This window comes from Panthera pardus, unplaced genomic scaffold, assembly GCF_024362965.1.
Source record: "Panthera pardus isolate Hobbes unplaced genomic scaffold, ASM2436296v1 HiC_scaffold_20, whole genome shotgun sequence".
Taxonomy (NCBI): Eukaryota; Metazoa; Chordata; class Mammalia; order Carnivora; family Felidae; genus Panthera; species Panthera pardus.
The window spans coordinates 55,752,446-55,771,190 of NW_026526766.1; the positions used below are offsets into that span (position 1 = coordinate 55,752,446).

The following is an 18,745-nucleotide window of genomic DNA, read 5'->3' on the forward strand; positions in this document are numbered from 1 at the left end:
CCTATCACCATTATTATTAGTCATTTTCCTCTCGAATATAAGCTCTGTGAGAGCAGGGATTTTTTGGGGAGGGGTCTCTTTTATACACTGCTCTATCCCCAGTGCATAGAACAGTGCCTGGTATACTGCAGGCAGTCAGGAAATGCTTGTTGAATTATGAGTGAAAAGTTTAATTGCTCAAGAAGTATCAGTATACTACACATATATACTCCTTGCCTCTTTTTAATTTCCAAGTTTACATTCCCTCCTGGACATCTCTCTGGAAAATTTGCCATCATCTTAATTTGGACAGCTGAACTCACTATTATCTCCTCTAGCACTTCAGTAAACCTTACTTTTTTTTTTTTTGTTTATGTTTAAAAAAGACCCCCAGAACTTGCTTTTTCTTATGATTTATTCTCCCATGATTTATTCTCCCTCCCATTCTCTACATGGGAGTGTTGTTGAGTTAATCCCTTCAATCTTGGTTGAGTTCATTCCCTGGTCTCCATCTCTGCTGTCTCTGCTTTACTTCAGGTGTGACTCTTTTACTCAGTGCAGAAGTCTGCCCTGTAGTCTGCAGTCCATTTTATTCACTGCTACCATTTAAATTCTCCTGATGAAGAGCTTTGTTCCAGTAGTCTTCCACAAGCCTTCTGTAGCTGCCCATTATTTGTTGAATTAAGTAGGCAAATAATCCAGAATCGACGATTTGCTATTCTCTGCTTATTTTAACTTCCCCCTTCTGGAATGTCCGCTTTCTTTCATTGTGAGTTAAAACTGCTGCACCCTTCAAAGTACAAACGGTACCTTCTCTGGAGCTCTGAAGAGAAAACAGGGCTGAAGAATTAGGTATGAGCGCACACACATTCTTTATGTACCCAGAAAGTGTAGAGATGTGAACCTTTTCTGATCCTCCAGCCAAAAGCCATTTTGTCCAGAGCAATTAACGCACCTGTTAAGCCATTATCACTCTCTGATTTTTCCTCGAGTTAACTGTGCTTCTATTTCTCTCACCAAATAGGAACTTTCGGGAACAAAGATTCATCTCACGCAGTTATGAATCCTCCATGCACCGAATTTCAAGAGACATCCAATAAATGCACAAGGCAGTCAATATTTGGGATTGGATTACCTAGTTTAAATCGTTGAATGTCACAATTGGAGGAAGATTTAGAGGTCATCTTTCAACCCAATCTTTGTAAATGGGGAAAGTGAGGTCCGGAAAGGGTAGGACTTGTACCGGGTCACTGACCTGCGACCAGAAGCCAGACATTCTCACTCCCAAGTAGGTCTCATTGGTAAGTCTTTGTGCGTCCCTTCACGATTCGAGGCTCTCAGATTCCCTCCTGGGCCGCTTCTCCAGCCTCTACGCCTTAACCTCTGAGTGTCTCCCCCCACCTCCCTTCCCTTTCTCCCTTATGGGTCAGCAAGGTCCACTCGTTCTAATTGCAGCGGTCCAGGCAACTGGAGTTGTTTGGCAGAAGAGAGATTAGTTACGTCACCGTCGACTCCTCCCATTGGCCCAGGGAGGGTGGAGCGCGGCGCCTTGACGTCCGACGCCCAAAGGGGCGGAGTAGTGAGGGGAAGGAGGAGGGAAGTAGGACCTCAACATGGCGGCTGTGGTACTGGCAGTGGCTACGGTGACGGCCTGGCCCCGGGCGGGCAGAGTTGGAGGTGGTGGCGTTCGCTCTCCCTAGAGGCCGTCAGGAGCTCAGCGGGGACCGAGCCTGGGAGGCCGGCCGGCGCAGCACCTTTCGGCTTCTGGGACGGCGGCGGCAGCGGCGTTCAGGTGAGGGGGCCTCCCGCTGGGAGAAGGGGAGAGGGGCGGAGTTGGGGGAGGGGACCGGTACCGGGAGACGGATGGGGGAGGGTTCCTTGGGAAGAGGTTGGAGGCCGAGCCGGAAGAAAGGAGCTATAGCTGTGGAGTGGGAGGGAGAAGGGGCTAGAAATTGGTGACTTGGGAGGATTCTGGGAGAAAGGTCGGAGTGAGGGGACCCGAGTTGAAGGGGCGGAAGGCAGATGGGATGCGGAAAATGAGTTCGGATTAAGGGAACTAATACCTTACTGAAAGACAGGCGCAGTAGATGTCTATCTGGCTGGAGTAAGAGCTCTGTGGGAATTAGAGGATGTCGGGGAGGAGGATCCAGGTTTTAGTAAAGAAGGTGAGTGATCTGGAGTTGAGGGTGAGCTGGGGAAGTGAGATGCAGATTTAGTTCTCCCTGAGTCGTTGAGATTAGGGAGAAAGGGAGGAAACCAGAGCCTGGGTGAAGGGCCTTTGGGGATATCTTTGACATTGTCTGGTCTTCCCCAGTATATTTGTCTTGCCTCTTTTGTTTATTTCTTGGGTGGAGACTTACCTGTATAGTCCACCTGGGCCTCAGAAACAGTCCCAAATCTTTCCTGTGGAACATCAAGTTATACTTCATTTATTTGATCTCTATCAGGGATCTCTGACTTTGGATTGTCTCCACACGTACTTGTTTCCAGACTGGTCTTTTAAAAGTATGGCTGGGCATGAAAATGCATTTTATATTAAACTGAAGTGAAAATTTGAGAGTTTTAAAATAACATGCAGTGTTAGAAAACCAGATTGGGCAATTTAGTTGACTATTAAATACTTTCTGTTCTAACCCCACTTACTAGTGTTTTCTCTCTTTCCTCAGTTATAATTATTAGCATTTGAGAAATTGGATAGACACGATGGATGTTTCTCTTTGGAATTTTGTCATATTTGATGGTGGGAAAAACAGGGTACTTAGTCTTTAGTGATAGCTAGTTCTTTCTTGCTACTGTCCCAAACTAGTTAAACTGAAAGTTTATGTATTGTGTTATAACAAAAAATGTGAAGTGTTCAAAGTCTAAAAGAATTACATTCTCTGCATTAGCCTATAAAGTGGAATTTTAGAAATTAAATTTTTATTTCTAATCCATTCTATTTCGTTTTTCTGTTATTCATTTAACATTTAATGCGTGCTCTGTGTTGCATTAAGAGTCATTCTCATTATGGAAATGGGAAAATTAATGTTTCTCTAATGATCATCTCTATCACTGCACAGCAAATAACTTACTTGTTATGGCCTCATTGGAAGAAAAGGGTTACTTTAGAAATAAAGACAGTGGAAGAAAATTAAAGTTTGTGGATATAAGAAGTTTCTGAATTTTTCTTTGGTTTAGAATTTGACTCATGACCTCATCATGACATTTTGTGTGTATCTTGAAAGATTTTATTATTTACGTTATTTTTATTGACATAAAAAAAATCCTTTTTAAAAGTAGTATCTACGCAAATGTGGGGCTTGAACTCACAACCCTGAGATCAAGAGTCTCATGCTCTACCGACTGAGCCAACCAGGTGCCCCTGAAAGATTTTATTTAAAAAAATTTTTTTTTAAAGTTTAATAGAGTGAGCGGGGTGGGGTGGGGCGGGGGGTGGGCAGAGAGAGGGAGAGAGAGAGAGAAAGAGAGAGAATTCCAAGCAGGCTCTTTATTTTCAGTGCAGAGCCCGACAGGCTTGAACTCATGAACCATGAGATCATGACATAAGTCAAAACCAAGAGTTGGACGCTCAACTGACTGAGCCACCCAAGCACCCCTGAAAGATTTTATTTTTTATTTTGGTTTTGAAGGAGACAGTATCCTGAAGTGATAATATTAGGTCTGTAGACAGTCATCACTGGTTATTCATATTTCTCAGATTGGCAAATGTTAAGTTTATTTTGTGCATCTTTTCTTTTACATCTTGAATGTGGTAAGGTGTTTAAAATGATGATTCCTGAAATTTAATTCAGTGACTAAAATCCTCTTGAGTATTTTCAGCATTACAAATGTATTTTCATTATCCCACAGTGTAGATGGCCTGTATTATAAATTTCCCTGATCTCTAATTAAATTGAATAGTTTGAGTTTTTTTTTTTTTTTTAAAGTAAGCTCTATGCTTAAGGTGGGGCTTGAACTTGAACTCGTGACCTTGAGATCTAGAGTTGTGTGCCCTACTGACTGAGTCACTCAGGTGTTGCTGTTTTGAGATTTTCTTTTTTTAAGTTTATTTATTTTGAGAGAAAGTGTGAGTGGGGGAGGAGCAGAGAGAGAGGGGAGAGCCAGAATCCCAAGCAGGCTGTGGGCTTTCAGTGTGGAGCCCAGTGTGGGGCTTGACAAACCCATGAACTGGGAGATCATGACCTGAGCTCAAGTCAGATGCTTTAACCAATTGCCACCCTTCTGCCCCTCCTGTTTTGAGATTTTTAACATGTAGATTATTTTAACTGTAAACTTTTTTCCCACAGGCAAACCAAAAAATCCCAATACCATCAATTCATCATTAATCAGGTAATTTTTCTTTAGACAGGCTTTTTCAGGAAATGTAAAAAGTGGTATGTAGTACCTTAAATATTAAATAGCTTTTATTTAGAATCAAAAACTTGAATTAAATCTTAGAAATCAGATGAGTTTATATTTTGGCATAACTTGGGAATCCCTGCTTCTATATCTTGAAGATAAGTGAAAATCTATTTTTTCCATAATGTAATAAAGGAAGACGTAGGCAGGTATTCCTCTTCTAACCGGTAGGGCACAATTTTGTAATATTGGAAATGATTTGAATTAAGAGTAATATTTTCCTATCAGTTGAGAGTTGTAATTTTAGGTTTTAAAATTTTTAGGTGAGATTAGCAAGATTTATAAAGGGAAGTGTGTTAACACTGGGCCTGTGCTAATGAGGTAGGCATTGTTAAGCACTTGACATAATCTCTTAATCTTTGCAATTTGCAATAATCTCTAATCTTTGATTAGGTAGGCAGTTTGTGATACACATACTTTTTAGGTGTTGAGGAAATTGAGGATCAGTGGAGTAATTTAAGGTTACAGCTATAAAATGGTAGAGTCTGGATTTGGACTCAGATTTGTTCAACTTCAATGCCCAAACTACATCTGCTACACTTTCATCCCTCTTAGGCAGTCACAGGGCCATTTCATTTCCTATAAAGTAAATTTAAAGTATAGCCACTATTTTTATTTATTTATTCATTTATTTATTTATTTATTCATTCATTCTTTAAAAAAATTTTTTTAAATGTTTATTTTTGAGAGAGAGACAGAGACAGAGGAAGAGCGGGGGGAGGGGCAGAGAGAGTGAGACAAAGAACTCAAAGCTATTTAAAACTACTTGTTCTCTTTGTAGTATAGTGTAACTGGAATGATAAATAGTTCATTAAAATTTTAGTCATTAAGATGTCATTAGTACTTGAGGAAATGAATACCTGAATATTTTGTACTTAACGAAATAAACTGGATAAACTGGGTAAGAGACTAAGTTTTCTTATTTCTATTGTGTCAGGTTTGATTCAGTTCATTAAGGGCCAGAATTTGTATCTGGCAGTAGTCCGCATGTGTTCTCATAATTCTGGATTGGTCATTATCAGTTGCTTAATTGCTTACCAAACACTTTTAATGTTTGAGTCACTGAGTTGGCTCATGGTATTTGTGCATCTTGTGGTTACTGAGTCAAGAGCCAGCAGTATGTGTTTTGGTTTCCTCACTTCCTCCACAACACTTGATATTGTCAGACTTTTAAATTTTTTTCTAATCTGGTGGGTTTGAAATGGTATCTGTTTGGTTTTTATTACGTTTCCTTAAGTTGAGCCTCCTTTCATATATTCATTCATTATTTGTGCTTCTTTCATGAAGTGTGTGTTCAAGTTCTTTGCCAATTTCTTGTTTCTCTTTTTCTGATTGACTTTTAAGACTTCTTTATATATGTAATTTTGTATACTAATTATTTGCTAACTACGGGCTACAAATAATCTGTTTTCAATTTGTGACTTTTCATCTCTTTATAGTCTTGGTATTAGAAAAGTTCATAATTTTAATGAATTGAAATTTTCAGCTTTTTATGGTTTGTGCTTTTTATATCATATTTAGGAAACCCTTCTCTGCCAGACATGCTATATGTTTGTAATTTTTTTTTTTTTTTATTGTTTTAAGTAATCTCTATCCCAGCACGGGGCTCAAACTCATGACCCCTAGATCAAGAATTACATGTTCTACAACCTGAGCCAGTCAGGCGCCCTAGTGCCTGAAGTATTTTAAAGCAAATCTCAAACTTTCCTGTAAATACATTGTTACGAACCTTTGTTAAGGCTTTCTTTTAAAAACATAACCATCATGCTATTATCACATTGAACAATTAGTAATTCCTTAATATAATGTCATCTATATTCAGATTTCTCTTATTGTGTTAAAAATGTCACTTTACAGGCAGTTTGTTCCATTCACAGTTCAGATAAGGTCTGTATTTATCACTTATTTGGCTTTCATGTCTAAGCGTTTTTTATTATATGATAATTATCCCCTTTTCATATGATTGATTCATTGGAGAAACCAGGCCATTTGTCCTGTAGGTATCCTATGTACATTCTCGTGTTTCTTTTCACTTGCTCCTCTATTTTTTGTAAACTAATAGTTAGAAGCTTGATTTCATTTTTTTATTTTTATTTATTTATTTAAACAATTCTTTTGTTAAAAAAATTTTTTTTTTAATGTTTGTTTATTTTTGAGAGACAGAGCATGAGTAGGGGAGGAGCAGAGAGAGAGGGAGACCCAGAATCCAAAGCCGACTCCAGGCTCTGAACTGTCAGCACAGAGGCTGATGCAGGGCTCAAGCCCACAAACTGTGAGATCATGACCTGAGCCGAAGTTGGATGCTTAACCGACTGAGCCACCCAGGTGCCCCTTTATTTTTATTTTTTGACAGTAAGGGGAACAGCACATAGGTGGTGCTCTGTACTTTCGTTTACATCACACAAGGAGGTATATAATGAATGGTTGTCCCACTTTTAGTGATTTTAGTGGTTTAGTTGTTAGTTGTTCAGATGGTGTCAGTGTGATCCTTATATTATAAAATTCCCTATAAATCTTTACTTAATAGTTTAGAATTCACTGATGATACTTGAATCAGTTATTTAATTAGAAGTTTTGAAATTGTATCATTGTGCTATTTCTGTCATATTTATGTTTTTGAAGTATTGTTCTTTTCTAAAGAGCTTTCCCTTAGTAGCAGGCTTATACTGAAGTTTAGTTCCTGTTGAAAGGGGTGGATGAGCACACTTACTATGATGAGCACTGAGTAATGTATTGAATTGTTGAGTCAGTGTATTGTACACCTGAAACTGATATAGCACTATGTTAACCATACTGGAATTAAAATAAAAACAATAAAAAGAAAAAAATAAAAAGGACAAATGCTTTGTTCTTTTAATTACCAGTTTCAGAGTAAAAAGTTAGTATAACAGGGGTGCCTGGGTGGCTCAGTTGGTTAAACCTCTGACTTTGGCTCAGGTCATGATCTTGCAGTCTGTGAGTTCCAGCCCCACGTCGGGCTCTGTGCTGACAGCTGTGAGCCTGGAGCCTGCTTTGGATTCTGTGTCTCCCTCTCTCTCTGCCCCTCCCTCATTCATGCTCTGTCTCTCTCTCTCTCTCTCTCTCTCTCTCTCTCTCAAAAATAAACATTAAAAAAAATTAAAAAAAAAAAGATTATAACAGTAGTCTCTTACAGTAGGTTATTTTTGGGGTTTTCAATTTTTTTTGACTGTTGGTTTTCTAAGGATCTTTGATTATTATAAACTTGGGGATTTATACCATGTGTTTGAAATAGTTATAGTCATTCCTTTTTTTTTTCTTAAGATTTTGTTTTTAAGTAATTAAAAAAAAAAAAGATTTTAAGTAATCTCTATACCTGGTGTGGGACTTGAACCCACAACCCTGAGATCCAGGAGTTGGATATTCTACATGTAGCCATTTTGATATACAAGTTGTTTCATCTTTGATCAACCCTAACCATTTCAGGTTGGTAGCTTTTTCATATGAACTGTAATTTTTTTTTAAAGTTTTATTTATATAAGTAATCTCTACACCCAACATGGGGCTTGAACTCACGACCCCAGGCGCTTCTGCCTGAACCAACCAGGCGCCCCATGAACTATAAATCTTTGAAAGATAGAGGTGCCTGGTGGCTCTGTCGTTTGGACGTCCAACTTTGACTCAGGTCATGGTCTCATGGTTCGTGGGTTCGAGCTAAGGGTTTGACTCTGTGTCAGACTCTGGGCTGACAGGTCAGAGCTTGGAGCCTGCTTTGGATTCTGTGTCTCCCTCTCTCTCTCTCTGCCCCTCCCCCACTCGTGTTCGGTCTCTCTCTCTCAAAAATAAATAAACGTCAAAATATTTGAAAGATGTCTTTCATACACAACAGATGACCCAGGTTAATCTTACAAATTCTTCCTGTACATGTGAAAATAACCATTTCTCTAAGAATTAATGCAGAAATGATATTGAGAATTCAAAATGTAGATGCTAGGGATGCTCAACGATAGTGTCTTTTTGCTTCTACATTTTTATTTATTTTGAAGTTAAAAAACTTTATTTTTTTAAGTAGGCTCCACACACTTGAATTGGCAACCCTGAGATCAGGAGTCACATGCTGTACCGACAGAGCCATCTAGGCACCCCTACAGACATTTTTAAAATAACAAGTTTAGGGGCACCTGGGTGGTTCATATGGTTGAGTGTCTGACTCTTGATTTTGCTCAGGTCATGATCCCAGGGTTGAGCCCATATCCGGCTCCGTGCTGAGTGTGGAGCCTGCTTAAGATTCTGTCTCTCTGTCCCTCTCTCTCTCCCCTGCTCCCCCTCTCCCCATCTCTGCCTCTCCCCCCCACCCCCCACTCTCCCTCGAATCCGTGAACTGTGAGATGGTGACCTGAGCCAAAGTTGGATGCTTACCCAACTGAACCACTCAGGTGCCCCATGAGTTCTCTTTATGATGAGGTTATAAATTACCAATCTAATTTCTTTAATAGGTATAGGGCTATTTTTGTTTCTTCTGTAGTGATCTTTGGCAGTTTGTGGTTTTTATGAAATTGGTTCATTTCAGCCAGATTGCCAGACTTGGCATAAAATTGTTTTGATATGGTATTCTGTTTTAATCTTTGTAAATGTGTATGGTCTCTTTCATTCTTGATAGCAGTAGTTTTCTTTTTTTTTCTTTTTTCTTTTTTTTTCTGATAAGCCTTGCCCAGGGGGTTTATCAATTTAATTAACCTTTGTAAAGAATCACCTTTAGGTTTTAGTTTTCTGTTTGTTTTTCTTAGTTTTATTTTAATATTTTTAAGGTTTACCCATTTATTTTTGAGAGAGTGCTTTTGCATTTCAGGGGGGCAGGGCAGAGAGAGAGGGGGACAGTGAATCTGAAGCAGGCTCTGCATTGACAGCAGAGACCTTCATGCTGGCCTTGAATTCAGAAACCACGAGATCATGACCTGAGCCAAAGCCAGACGCTTAACCAACTGAGCCACCAAGCCTTATTTTATTTTATTTTTCTTTGAAAGAGAGAGAGGGGGAATGTGCGAGTGGGGCAAAGGGGGAGAGAGAGAGAGAGAAGAGAGTCTTAAGCAGGCTCTACATTCAGCACGGAGTCTGACTCAGGGCTTGATCCCACAACCCTGGGATCATGGCCTGAGCTGAAATCAAGAGTCGGTCATTCAACTGATGGAGCCACCAGGTGCGCTTCTGTTGTTATTTAGAAATGAATTGGTGCTTTCCTTTTTTAAAAAAATCATGTATTTATCTGTTTTGAGAGAAATAGTGAGTGAGGAAGGAGCAGAAGGAGATGGGGAGAGAGAGAAACCCAAGCAGGCTACTTCTGTCAGTGTGGAGCCTGATGTGGGGCTTGGCCTCAGGTTTTAAGGTTTATCCATTTATTTTTGAAAGAGTGCATGAGTGTAGGGGGAGGGCCCAGAGAGAGAGAGGAACAGTGGATCTGAAGTGGGCTCTGCACTGACAGCAGAGATCCTAGTGCGGGCCTTGAACTCATGAACCATGAGGTCATGACCTGAGCCAAAGTCAAGAGTCAGATGTTTAACTGACTGAGCCACGCAGGCACCCTGTATTTATTTTTGAAAGAGAAGTAGAAAGAGCGCTCACCAGTGGGAGTTGGGGGAGGGGCAGAGATAGAGGAGAGAGAATCCTAACCCACCTCGACTCAGGGCTTGATCCCATGAACCATGAGATCATGGCCTTAGCTGAAATCAAGAGTTGGATGCTGAACAAACTGAGTCACCCAGGCACCTCAGAATTGATGCTTTATTTGAAGTCAGTGGTGTTCTGAGTTTTAATGTCGGCCTAATCAATGGTTAGGTTGTGCTACAAGCACTATGGTTTTGTTGTGCTACAAGCAGGTTTCCAAACTGCCTGTGTTGCTTTTGGTGCTAATATTTCCCATATTCCTGGAAATCATATACACCCTTTACATTATAGGTGAGTTAGCTGGATTGTACGTAGTTGGATAATTTATGCATTGTGTTAGAGTTGACAAAATTGTTACAGAGGTGAGAAATTTTAAAGATTTATGCTTACATTTATATTGGAAGTAATTCTATACGACATATAGTCCACATGTTGAACTTTCATATTTGGAATGTCTTTTTTTTTTTTTTTTTAAGTTTAAAAAATTTTTAAAAAATGTTTATTCATTTTTGAGAGAGGGAAAGAGAGAGAGAGTGTGAGCAGCAGAGAAAGAGGGAGATATAGAATCTGAAGCAGGCTCCAGGCTCTGAGCTGTCAGCACAGAGTGCAACGCCGGGCTTGAACCCACGGACTGAGAGCCCGACCTGCATGAGCCGAAGTCAGATGCTTAACTGACTGAACCACCCAGGCGCCCCTTTAATGTTTGTTTATTTTTGAGAGAGAGGGAGGGAGACACAGAATCCGAACCAGGCTCCAGGCTCTAAATTGTCAGCACAGAGCCTGACTCCGGCTCAAACTCCGGAACCAAGAGATCATGACCTGAGCCGAAGTCGGATGCTTAACCAATTGAGCCACCCAGGTGCCCCCCCTTTTTTTTTTCTTTTGAAAACACAGGTTTGCCTATTTTATCTATCTATCAATCAATCAATCAATTACCCAGGCACCTGGGATATTATTAAGTAACTGTTCCAGTAATCTGGTAAGATTTGATTCTCTATTTGACATGGATATGAAAAGGTTGTATTGTATATATATATTTTAAAATGGACATAGTCCACTACATTGAAGTTTTAGTGATGTGCTGTGATTTTTTTTTTTTTTAGTTTAAATTAGTATGTATACCAGTATCTTCATTCTTTTTAAAAGTTTATTCAACTTTTAATGATGGTGGGAGAAGAAACTTAGTGAAATATATTTTTTTAAATGTTTGTTTATTATTTTGAGAGAGAGACACAGAGTGTGAGCAGGGGAGGAGCAGAGAGAGGGAGACACAGAATCTGAAGCAGGCTCCAGGCTCTGAGCTGCCAGCACAGAGCCCGCCATGGGGCTTGAACTCATGACCCATGAGATCATGACCTGAGCTGAAGTCAGACGCTGAACAGACTGAGCCACCCTGGCACCCCCGGAATATTTTCTTATTATTTGAAGGATGATAGACTTTTGATTATTTTCCAGGAGAGTTGCAAAAGATTTAGTACATAAGTATGCTGAAATCATATATTTAACCTTTATAGAGAATTTTCCATTTGATTGCCAGGAACTCATAAGTTAATATAAAAATAAATGGTTTTCGGGTCACCTGGATGGCTCAGTTGGTTAAGTGTCTGGCTCTTGGTTTCAACTCAGATCGTGATCTGAGTTATGGGTTCAAGCCCCAAGTTGGGCTCTATGCTGGCAGTGTGGAGCCTGCTTGGGATTCTCTCTCCCCCCCCCCTCTTTTCCTCCCCTCCCCCACTCACGTGCTCTCTTGCAAAAATAAATAAATAAACAAAAATAAATGGGTTTCAAAAAATTTAGAAAAATGAGTTTCTTACTGTAGGTGATGGTCTTTTGGAATCACCTTTCTTTGTTCTATAGAGTAAGTACAAGCCATTGAAATGTGGCTTTATTAAAATAAGATTTAGGAAGGTGAGGAGGTGTCAGTAGACGCTGAGTAACTATTGCTTGTATTATGTTATTTAATCCTTATAATAACCCTCCTTAGTTTCACTCCATTGTACTATTTAATTTCTAATATTATAAATCTTTTTTTTATTTGTAAGAAGAATATGTTAAGTTTTGTTACCAGATAGAAATTACAACCTATTTTGATAGATAACTATAAAGTACCTAAGATTAATGAAAAGATCTGTGTGTTTTTTGTGTCTTTTTATTAGAAATCATTTCAGATTAAGGTTTCTCAGTTGTAAAATAAAGAAGGAAGATTCTGTTGTGTACAGTGGTTTCCTCCCCCACCCGCCATCCACAAGGGGATATGTTCTAAGACCCTCAGTGGATGCCTGAAACTGTGCAGTTGTCCAGTTTATATACAGATGGTCCCCAACTTATAATGGTTTGATTTACAATTTTTTGGTTTTATGATGTGAAAGCAATATGTTTTCAGTAGAAATCATACTTTGAATTTTGAATCGTGATTTTTTTCCCAGGTTATGGTATGATACTCTCTTATAATGCTGGGCAGTGATAGCCAGCTGCAGCTCTCAGTCAGCCATGTGATCATGAGGGTAAACAGCTTATATGCTTATAACCATTTTGTACCCATATAGCTGTTTTTCACTTTCAGTACAGTATTCAATAAATTACATGAGATATTCAACACTTTATTATAAAATAGACTTTGTGTTACATTATTTGTCCAAGTATATGCTAATGTAAAGTGTTGTGAGCACGTATAAGGTAGGCTCAGCTAAGCTATGGTGTTCAGTAGGTTAGGTGTATTAACTGTATTTGTGACGGGATTTTTTTTCTCTTTTTTTTTTTTATTAATTTTTTTTAACGTTTTATTTATTTTTGAGACAGGGAGAGACAGAGCATGAACAGGGAGGGTCAGAGAGAGGGAGACACAGAATCTGAAAGAGGCTCCAGGCTCTGAGCTGTCAGCACAGAGCCCGACGCGGGGCTTGAACTCACGGACCGTGAGATCATGACCTGAGCTGAAGTCGGCCGCTTAACCGACTGAGCCACCCAGGTGCCCCAGGATTTTTTTTTCAATTTACAATGGTTTTATTGAGATGAAACTCCGTAAGTTGAAGAAGATCTGTAGTGAGGTTTTTCTTATACATATATATGTATGACCAATTTTATTTATTCATCTTTTAAAAAATATTTTAAGTTATCTCTACACCCAACTTGGAGCTTGAACTCATAACCCTGGATCAAGAGTTGCATGCTCTACCAACAAAGCCAGCCAGGTGTTCTATGTATCTGGCTAGGTATGATCAGTTTTAATTTATAAATAAGGCACAGTAAGAAATTAACAACAATAATAAAAAATAAAATAGAACAATTATGTGAATGTGGTCTCTCTCTCTCAAAGTGTCTTATTATACTGTACTCCCCCTTCTTGTGATCATGTGAGATGGATAAAATGCGTGATGAAATGAAGGGTGATGGATAAAATGCGTGATGAATGCGTGATGAATGAAATGAAGTGTCGTAGGCATTGTGACTTACCATTAGGCTACTGATGAGGATCATCTGCTTTTATGAAGTTGTGCCATCTTTATATTGTTTGTTCCTTTGGTACTGCACAATATTCCCTTTGGGGTATAAGTTCTTGAGTTTGGTGAACAGGGCTCTGTTAGTTCTTTGTTTCCATGGGAAAAACCTTTCAGATTTCACATGACTCTAACAGAATGATATAATCCACTGAGCATGAAGACTGTTGGAAGAACAGAAAAATTATGTTTGTGATTATTTCTCTTGGGTCAGATTCATAGCCCATGGTATGATGTTTAGCTTCCTTGTATAAAATACAAGTCAACCAATTATGTTGAATTGGCTACTTGTAGAGCGAAATAGGGTTATTAGTGTTAAATAGTAAGCATTTTCTACTTAAAAAAGTGGGTGTGGACTGTGTGTGCATACTGAATCATAGGCTCAACAAGTGATTACATGTGTTTTAATATGCTGTCATAACTAAGAATTTGAATGAAGTCTTGCATTATTTTTATTATAAGAGCATAAAAGCTGCTGAAGTCCATAGTTATAAAAGAATATATCCAGACCCTTAATTCTGAAAAGGTTGTCAGAGATCATTTGTTCCAGCCTTCCTCTTTTTATAGAAGCAGTCCTGAATTATTCTTTCCTCCCCCAAAGATTTTGACAGGCTCTAAACCATCCCAAACTGATGGAAAAATTAAGGCTAGAACTCATGTTTTTAACTGTCTGGAGTTCTCTTTCTTTCTTACATTCTGGCATGAGTTGTGATACGATTTTTTTTTTAGTTGTGATACGATTTTTTTTTTTTTTTTTTTTTTTTTTGAGAGAGTGTGAGAGGGTGCAAGTGAGAGAATCCCATGAGGGACAGAGAGAGAAAGAGGGAGAGAAGTGGGGCCCACCCAAAGCAGGGCTTGAGATCACTGGATGCAGGGCTCATGGTCACCTGAAGGGGGGCTCGAACTCACCTGATGTGGGAATTGAACTCAACTGTGAAGTCATGACATGAGTCAAAGTCATATGCTTAACCGACTGAGCCAACCAGGCTCTCTGTGATGTGATTTTTGAAAGAGTTGGGGAGGAGATGACATTTTTGCTTCAGTTACTTCTTGAAATTATTTTTTTTCCCAATGTTAATTCACAGTTGAAAGAATTGAATTGATAAGTTTGTGGCTGTATTTCCTTTTGGGACATTATACTTTTATTTTCCCCTTTTTTCCTTTTTATATTTTATATAAGTGCACATATATATACGTATATATATTAGGCTCCATGCCCAACGTGGGGCTTGAACTCGTGACCTTGAGATCAAGACTAGCATACTCTACTGACTGAGGCAGCCAGGTTCCCCTATTTTTTACATTTAAAAAATTTATTTTTATTTTTAAGTAATCTCTATACCCAGCATGGTGCTTAAACTTATAACTCTGAGATCAGTTGTTGGATGCTCCACTGACTGAGCTAGTGAGGTGCCCCTGCGACATTGTACCTCTACTAAACTCTAAATCATGTTGAAGAAAATATGTTAAATGAGGTGTAATGAATTGGTTAAGATACTGATTAAAAATTTCTAATTAGCTAATGCTTTATGTTATGACTCCCCATTCTAACTTGTAATTGTCAGCACTTTCTTGTTCTTACATTATGTTAGTCTCATAGGCCTTATGATTTCAGACTATTGGTGATTACAAAAATCATTCTTAACTTTTTCGTTTTAAGGGCATTGTTTTGTTTACTCATATTTATAAAATACATATTAGTTAGGAATATTAGTTACAGAATTATCATATTTTCAGAAAGTTTAAGGGAAGAGGGCAAGGGGATATGAAAAGGCCTCCCTCCCTGCTAAAGATTAAAGATTAGATATGCTAGATGCTTATAGAATTAAGAGGAACCCAGAGTTGATTCAGAGTTGAGGAAATCCTTATCTGGATTTTTCCTGACCCATTTTGAAATTAGTTGGAGTTTGTTAATTTTTAATTTTTAATTAATTTTTATTTTAGAGAAAGGAGCAGAGGGAGAGAGGGAATCTTTTTTAATTTAATTTTTTTATTTTGAGAGAGAGAGTGTGAGGAGGGCAGGAGCAGAGAGAGAGGGAGAGAGAGAGAATCCCAAGCAGGCTCTGTGTTGTCAGTGCAAAGCCCAATGCAGGGCTTGATCTCATGAACCCTGAGATCATGACCTGAGCCAAAATCAGGAGTCGGACGCTTAACCAGCTGAGCCAGCCAGGCCCCCAGGAATTAGCTAGAATTCTTAACAGCAGTTCTCATGAAAACAGATTGGGTCAGTAATTTACCTTGACAAATACTATATTTTTATGTACTGCTAATTGCTTTTTAAATTTTAGCAAGTTGATACTCAGCTATAACCAGTTTGTATTAAACTATGTGAAATGAATTTTGTGGGGAGCCTGGATGGCTCATTTAGTTAAGTGACTGACTCTTGATTTTTGGCTCAGGTCATGATCTCAGGATTCATGAGTTTGAACCCTGCATCTGCACTGTCAGTGTGGAGCCTGCTTGGGATTCTCTCTCTCTCCCTCTTCTCTGCCCTTTCTGTACTTGGATGTACACATGCTTGCTCTTACCAAAAAAAAAAAAAAAATGAGCTTTGAGTCACTAGGTGCTCTTATAGCCTCAAGTATACCGTATGATTAATAATTGGTAAAGCATCATTTTCAAATAATTAGTGAGAAAACTTGTACATTACAGCAACCTGTCTTTAAAATAACCTTCATTTTCTGGGGTGCCTGACTGGCTCAGTTGGAAGAGCATGAGACTCTTGATCTCAGGGTCATGAGTTTGAACCCCATGTTGGATGTTGAGATTACTGAATAAAAAAATAAACAAAAAAAAACCCTTCATTTTCTAATTTTTTTTAAATAAGGTAAGCCTTTTGTTGAATTTTGAGTCTCAGAAAGTTATTTTTGCTCTGTACCTTTCTATGTAGAATGAAAAATAGGATTGATATATTTGGGTAGTTGCATAATGTTACTACACTTTTGATCTGGAATCTGTTTGGGGATGGAGTATGAGGTGAGCCTCTAACCTTTTTCTAAGTAGCTACCCTGTTGTTACATCACAAGTTTCCTTCCTTCCTTCCTTCCTTCCTTCCTTCCTTCCTTCCTTCCTTCCTTTTGTCACTTTCCTCACTTTCTATTTTTTAAGATTTTATTTTAAGGTTTATTTATTTTTGAGAGAGAGAGAGAGAGAGAGAGAGAACAGGGGAGGGACAGAGAGGGAGAGAGGGAATCCCAAGCAGGCTCCACACTCAAGCAGAAAGCCTGATGCGGGGTTTGAACCTGCAAACTATGAGATCATGACCTGAGCCAAAGTTGGACACTTAACTGACTGAGCCACCCAGGCGCCTCCCAAGATTTTATTTTTAAGTAATTTGTGTACCCAACATAGGGCTTGAACTCATGACCCCTTGGGATCAGGAGTTGCACATTCTACTGACTGAGCTGGCCGGCGCCCCCATCATTTCACAAAATTTTAAATGGCAGCTTTATTATATACCACATTTCCAAATTTGGGTATTTTTAGGGATTTCTGTTCTGTTCCATTGATCTCTTTATGTGCCAGTATGGCACAGCTGTAAGTGTTAAATCTTACAATAAATATTTTAATATCTGACAGTCTAGTCTCCATTATTTTCTTCACAGTTTTCTTGGCTGCTGTTACTTATATTATTTCCATATGAAAGTTAGAATCAGCTTTTCTAGTTAATAAAACAGAAGACTTTAGTTTTCACTTTTATCATGACACATTTATAGAGTAGCTTAAGGAGAATCAATCTTAATAATGTAATGTGTCCTATCCAAGGTTTAGTATATGCTTTTCCAATTACATAAGTCCTCTTTTCTGTTGCTTAGTAGAGCTTTAGTTTCTTCCTTTGTTTATTGTTATTGTTTATTCCTCTTAAGTTTATTCCTGCTTCTTACCTCTGTGGCACATTGCATGTTTCAATTATATTTTATCTAGTTATTGTGTATATGAAGGGCATTTGTTTTAGAATATACCTTGGAGATACTTTGGCTTTGGTTCCAGACCACCAAATAAAGTGAACAATGAAGCAAGTCAAATGAACCTTTTGGTTTCCCAGTGCACATGAATGTTATGTTTGTATGAATGTTATGTTTGTACCGTACTGTAGTCTATTAAGTGTGCAGTAGCATTGTGTCTAAAAAAACAATGTACAAGAACAGGTGGGTGGCTCGATTGGGCGTTTTGACTTTGGCTCAGGTCATGAACTCGCAGTCTGTGAGTTCGAGCCCTGCTTTGGGCTCTGTGCAGACTGCTCAGAGCCTGGAGCCTGCTTCAGATTCTCTCTTTCTCTCCCCCTCCCCTGCTCACACTCTGTCTCACTCTCAAAAATAAACATTAAAAGCAAAAAAACAATGTAGCAGGGGCACCTGGGTGGCTTAGTTGGTTAATTGTCTGACTCTTGATTTTGGCTTAGGTCATAATCTCATTGTTTTGACAGCATAGAGCTTGCTTGGGATTCTCTCTCTCCTTCTGTTTCTTTCCTGCTTGTGTGTGCACTCTGTCTCTCAAAATAAATAAAAAAACCTAAAAAATGAAAAAACAATGTACATACTTTAATTAAAAAGTACTTCATTACTAAAAAATGTTACCCATCATCTGAGCTTTCAGCAATTTGTAATCTTTTTGCTGGTATAGAGTCTTGCCTTGATGTTGATGGCTGCTGACTGATAAGAGTGTTGGTTTCTGAAGGTTGGGGTAGCTGTGGCAAGTTCTTTTTTTTTTTTTTTTTTTTTTTTTTTTTTTTTTTGTTTATTTTTGGGACAGAGAGAGACAGAGCATGAACGGGGGAGGGGCAGAGAGAGAGGGAGACACAGAATCGGAAACAGGCTCCAGGCTCCGAGCCATCAGCCCAGAGCCTGACGCGGGGCTCGAACTCACGGACCGCGAGATCGTGACCTGGCTGAAGCCGGACGCTTAACCGACTGCGCCACCCAGGCGCCCCTTTTTTTTTTTTTTTTTTTTTTTTTTTTGGCAAGTTCTTAAAATAAGAGAAAAGTAAAGTTTGCTGCAATGATTGACTTTTTCTTTTTTTTTTTTTCTTTTTAAAGTTTATTTTGAAAGAGCATGAGTGCACATGCACAAGCTGGGAAGGGCAGAGAGAGAGAGAGAGAGTGAGAGAGGGAAAGAGAGAATCCCAAGCAGGCTCTGCTTTGTCAGTGCAGAGCCCAAAGTGGGGCTCGATCCCAGGGACCATGAGATCATGATCTGAGCTGAAATCAAGAGTTGAACACTTAACCAATTGAGCCACCCAGGCACCCCCCCCC

The 18,745-nt window shown here is 39.0% G+C and overlaps 1 protein-coding gene and 1 long non-coding RNA gene across 2 annotated transcripts in view; one reads left to right on the top strand and one right to left on the bottom strand.

Annotated features, from left to right (window-relative positions):
• Positions 1 to 376: 376 nt before the first annotated feature.
• Positions 377 to 1,616, bottom strand: LOC109252029 (uncharacterized). Its single transcript, XR_002073816.2, has 2 exons — positions 1,235 to 1,616; positions 377 to 802 (listed from the first exon to the last, which is right to left on the bottom strand). It is a non-coding gene; the product is annotated as an uncharacterized LOC109252029 (long non-coding RNA).
• Positions 1,617 to 1,627: 11 nt separating this feature from the next.
• UBAP1 (ubiquitin associated protein 1) overlaps positions 1,628 to 18,745 on the top strand; it is a 61,655-nt gene continuing 44,537 nt past the window's right edge. The window contains 2 exon segments of the mRNA XM_053908057.1: positions 1,628 to 1,771; positions 4,266 to 4,308. The gene's annotated coding sequence lies outside the window, so the exon portion shown is untranslated.